The sequence below is a fragment of the Oncorhynchus nerka genome, linkage group LG1, assembly GCF_034236695.1.
Source record: "Oncorhynchus nerka isolate Pitt River linkage group LG1, Oner_Uvic_2.0, whole genome shotgun sequence".
In the NCBI taxonomy this organism is placed as follows: Eukaryota; Metazoa; Chordata; class Actinopteri; order Salmoniformes; family Salmonidae; genus Oncorhynchus; species Oncorhynchus nerka.
In genome coordinates, this window is record NC_088396.1 from 30,705,864 (window position 1) to 30,711,403 (window position 5,540).

Consider the following 5,540-nt stretch of genomic DNA (forward strand, 5'->3'; position numbering starts at 1 on the left):
AATTTTGTTCAGGGAAGTATTCTATTTCCTAATTCTATGAATTCAATCCTCCTGGATCAAGGTCCCTGTTGCGTAAATTGTTTTGTGTATCGTAAAAAAAATGTAATTACAAAATTAAATAACACCGTTATACATTCTGTAATAACGTATACCTAGATATGGTACAGAAACGATATGAACATCTGCATACCGCCGAACCCTACTTTACATTGTTTGCGAGATTAGACATAATATCACTATAATCTGCGTATTCATTTGAATTTTAATTAGTAAACATTTCAACTGCACTAAATGATTACTTTTTTCAATTGCCCAAACAATTAACACCCATCAAAAAAAGTGATATTTCTTGTGATGTAAGTGTCGAGACGGTGCGTTAAATCCCAGATGAAGCTTTAGTGTTCTTCATAGATACAACGGAAAGACAATGTATTCCATTTAGCTCATTTCAGCCATTACCGGGATATGTTTGACAGGGTTTTTACAAACATTTCTGTGGACACAAATTGAACGGGAAAAAATGACGGGCACAAGCTAGGGAATGAAATAGTCGCAGCAATAAAATGAAAGCAATCAATCCGTGAGATTTAACTGACAAATAGATTTTGCATCCCTCAAACACAGAAAATAGATGCCTGCGGGTGGGGCATGCGCATTGCTACTGTTGCTAATGTTCTTCAGGGTTGGAGTGTGTCTTTGCCGAGCCTCTAGTTCTGTGAGGCAGCTTGTAGGAAATGTAGCCGTCTGGGTCGGCTGTGTGTCTTCAGTCCAAATCCCTGTGTGAATCACTGAGCATTCCACCCGAACACCTCTCAGCACTGGGAGTGAGTCACGGGATTTTTGACATTGATTCATCCCCCTCAGACCTGCTCTCTTATCTGTCTCTACTGGAGCGATCATGTGATGGTTGTCAGGCCGAGGGCTGTGCTCCTGTCGGTTCTGTCCATGTCTGTAATGAGAGGAGAAGCCAAGGTCAGGGCCTACAGTAGGTGGGTGGGAGGGCAGACGGCTTGTTACCTGCCCTCTCCTACTGACCCTGTCTCTACTCTATGTATCTACAACAGTCTAACAGTGTTTCTCCCGCCCAGCTCTAGATAAGAGCACTTCATTCAGCTCAACCCAAGGTTTGGTGATTAGTTGTCTAGTTAAATCATGTCCTGCTGGTGCTGGAATAGAATATGTATGTAGCGTCTGATCAGCTGAGAGGCTGGGTGGATTTGCTGAGATTGGTGTGAAAGCTACCAGCCCAGGTCCATGTGGACATCATCCAGCCAGCAGCAGCATATTGTTCAGGCAGGAAAAGTCATTGTTGCTCAGAGATCCATTTGTGTCCTGGAAGAAAGACCTCGTCGCCCTCTGCTCTGCTCTCTCACAAAGGATGCACATGTTGCAAGTAATAATCAGTAGAAAATGTTCACACCGAGACCAGGCAGCTGACTGTATAACTGCCTGCCTTATTTAGAAAAAATAGTGAATATCAAAACTAATGAAATAACACATATAGAATCATGTAGTAACAACAAAAAGTGTTAAACAAATCAAAATATATTTTATATTTCAGATTCTTCAAAGTAGCCACCCTTTGCCTTGATGACAGCTTTGCATACTCTAAACATTCTCTCAACCAGCTTCACCTGGAATGCTTTTCCAACAGGTTTGAAGGAGTTCCCAATATGTGACATACTACCTGGATGTAGCAAAATGTGAAATGGTGTTTTTTTACATTGGATAAAAGTATAGACTCAGAGCTACAACATTGTATATCATATACTGCATTTGAGGAACAATGGGAAAGTAATTCTGCTTTGAAAGTTAATCAACTTGTAAACTCACTTTCGAGAAAATCACTGTTGAATGTTTTAGTATCTAGTGAAGAGCTCTTCGTCTACACCCATTCAGCATCGTTCACACCCTCTTAAGCTTGCACACCTGACACTCTGGCCAATGATTTGTTTACCTTTGGATAACATGAAAACAACCTAACCAGCTCTGCTGGCAACAATTTCATTACACTTTTTTGCAGATGTTTACTGGCACCGGCCATATATAACAGAGATCATCCGTTCACCTACACTGCGTCTCACAAAGACACAGCGGCTGGAACCAAAAATCTCAAATTTGGACTCATCAGAGCAAAGGACTGATTTCGACCAGTCTAATGTCCATTTCTCGTGTTTCTTGACCCAAGCAAGTCTCTTCTTATTATTGGGGTTCTTTCAGTAGTGGTTTCTTTCCAGCAATTTGACCACGAAGGCCTGATTCACGCAGTCGCCTCTGAACAGTTGATGTTGAGATGTGTCTGTTACTTGAACTCTCTGAAGCATTTATTTGGCCTGCAATTTCTTAGGCTGGTAACTCTAATGAACTTATCCCCTGCAGCAGAGGTAACTCTGGGTCTTCCTTTCTAGTGGCGGTTCTCATGAGAGCCAGTTTCATCATAGTGCTTGATGGTTTCTGCGACTGCACTTGATGAAACTTCAAAATTTCTCGAAATTTTCCAAATTGACTGTCATTCATGTCTTAAAGTAATGATGGACTGACGTTTCTCTTTGCTTATTTGAACTGTTCTTGCCATAATATGGACTTGGTATTTTACCAAATAGGGCTATCTTCTGTATACCACCACTACCTTGTCACAACACAACTGATTTGGCTCAAGCGCATTAACACCTGTTAATTGAAATGCATTCCAGGTGACTACCTCATGAGGCTGGTTGAGAGAATGCCAAGAGTGTGCAAAGCTGTCATCAAGGAAATAGGTGGCTACTAAGAATCTCAAATATAAAATATATTTTGAATTGTTTAACACTTTATTTTGGTTACTACATGATTCCATATGTGTTATTTTATAGTTTTGATGTCTTTAATGTTCTACAATGTACATTTACATTTACATTTGATGTCTTTACAAATGTTCTGGAACAGTAGTGCATCTAAATCTTTTGTGAGAGGGATTACTTTATCCTATCCTAGGTATTCCTTGGATAGGAAAAAAAAAAAAAAAAACCTTGAATGAGTAGGTGTGTCCAAACTTTTGACTGGTACTGTAGTTTCACTCCTGATCAATTTCCTTTCAGGAGGGTTAAGAGAGAGAGAGAGAGAGAGAGCAGGAGGGTTGACAGCGAAAAAGAGAGAGAGCATGGGGGTTGGCAGAGAATTAGAGGGAGAAGGAGAGAGCAGGAGGGATGAGGGAGAGACATTAATGGCTTTCTAACAGTACAGTACAGCTGAGCCTATTCACTGCTTCTGTAGCGAAGCTTGTTGCTAAGCAACCACTTAATCAATACCTTCTGCCTGCCAGAGTTGGGCGCTACGCACATTTTTTTTTATACCACTTACACATGATATTACATGAACCAACTACTACTGATATTCCGTGCATGGCTTCTGTAGGAATGACAACATTAACAGACACAATTAGTGCTCTGTGTGTGTGTGCGTCGATATATATGCGCCTATGGATGTTCCTATTCTTTCTGAGAATCATTCAACAGATCATTAAAATACATGTACAGTATGTGGGTGCGTGTAGTTGTACATGTGGGTGCATGTGCTGACACTATGTACGCACATGAGAAGGCGTTAAGTGTTACAGTAGGCTGTTTTAATGTTGGGATGAAATGTTTAAATACAATTTTAAAAATCAAATCTGTGTGTTAGAGCAATCGTAATAACAAGGCAAAATCAGGAGAGTTTAAAATAGACTTTTTTAAAAACATTTCAGCTACAGTTTTTCAAGACAAGTAAAATGAAATAAGCCAAATGAGTCTTGGTTATAAACCTCTCCACTTCTCCATGACATGTCAAAGAGACTGCTTGAGCAGGACACCCAAATCTAATCTGATTAATCTCAAGGAGTTTCATTTCTTGATTATTTATGAAGCACCATATTGCGTTAACTCAAATGAACCATACCGCCATGTTGTTTTACCAGTATTAGAGCAGGGCAGTTGACTGTTACCTGCAGAGCTTTCAGTGAACACAGCCAGAGTCTTTCCCCCTACACTGTGCATGGTCATTGGATGGTCCCGTGGGGCTCGTACTGACGCTGCCTTCTCCCCAAATGCAGACAGGCTGGTCAGGTCCTCATTCAGTGTGAATGACACCTGGGGGTACACCACAGACCCATGAATCAGCTAACATCCCAGCATAGGTGCAGGCTTTTGTTCCAACCAAGCAGTAACACGTCTGATTCAACTAATAATATTCTATGAATATATAAACATGACATCCAATATTTCAATTTATATCCAATAATACAGCTACTGTTTTCTAGAATACTTCCAAAAGTTGGAGGTATTAGAGGATGAGGAACAGTGTATGGGTTTACAGTGACACCATGTGGCGACAAGTACCAGACTTACATCTGCTTTTCCTTGATTCCTGTAGGACAAAATAGAAAAAGGAAACTACAACATACACTACACACATTTTCTCATTAGACAACTGACTCCTGAAAAAAACATGTTACAGAATTTAGGACAATGATAACTGACTAAACACCATGGTGATGGAAGTTCTGATGAACTCCACCAGAAAAGTCCTTCACCATGGAGTTGAGATTAGTCAGCTAAGACATTAAGTCATATTTACATGCAACATCACCAACTACTCAAATGAGCATGATGTCTACTGCAGAATTCAACATTTCTCTTTTTGGCATTGTTGGAGCCCTCTGAAAATACATAATCTTTTCTGTAAAGAACAAATGTGGAGTTGTAGACAAAAGCCAGTTCTTACTTTCCAACCTCTCCTTTTCCTGACGCGTTGGCGCACTGCTGGGCTCGGTACTGGAAACCTGATCAGGTAAAACAAAAGTGAAAAAGAGACCGGGGCAGAGGTGGTACTGTAGTTTAGCTTGCTAAATGCTAGGCTAGGTCTTCAAGAAAACTGACAAGTGTGACCAATATTTTATATATTTAATATATGTTTATGGATATGACTTATCGTTAAAATACATTTTAGGCAACAAACCTTTACTAGCCATACGCCAATGTTTTGCTTAGCTCCGGTTAAATCAACCTACGTTTTTTCCGTCATAGCAGCAAATCCTTTGATTTCTGTTCTTCACGTGCAGTTGATAACAGTTGGGTCACAAACAGTTGACGACCTTAAGTTAAGGGGAAAAAACAGAAATTTGATCAATGACTCTACTGCAGCGACATTAAGTTACCACCCATCGGTGGTCGACAGTAAAAAAAAATATAAAAAAATAAAAAAAAAATATATATATATATATATATATATATATGTTTTATTATTATACTTCAAATTGTTCAAACATATACGACACTTGAATAATACATTCAAAATGCATATTTTGTAAAGAACATAACCAAGCACACACACGTGTGTGTGTGTGTGTATATATATATATATATATATATATATATATATATACGTCAGAGGTCTTAGTTTCAGGACTTGTTTGTTTTTAACAAATCTTAATGATTGCACAAAAATATCAAGCTAACTTTAAAAAATCAATAATAAGGGGGTAGTCTTCAAAAATCTACATTTGTGTACAAATAAGTTGTCTA

At 39.1% G+C, this 5,540-nt stretch overlaps 1 long non-coding RNA gene across 1 annotated transcript; it reads right to left on the reverse strand.

Annotated features, from left to right (window-relative positions):
• Positions 1–262: 262 nt before the first annotated feature.
• Positions 263–4,798, reverse strand: LOC115131134 (uncharacterized). Its single transcript, XR_003863901.2, has 4 exons — positions 4,741–4,798; positions 3,962–4,106; positions 3,008–3,070; positions 263–949 (listed from the first exon to the last, which is right to left on the reverse strand). It is a non-coding gene; the product is annotated as an uncharacterized LOC115131134 (long non-coding RNA).
• Between the last annotated feature and the right edge of the window lie 742 nt (positions 4,799–5,540).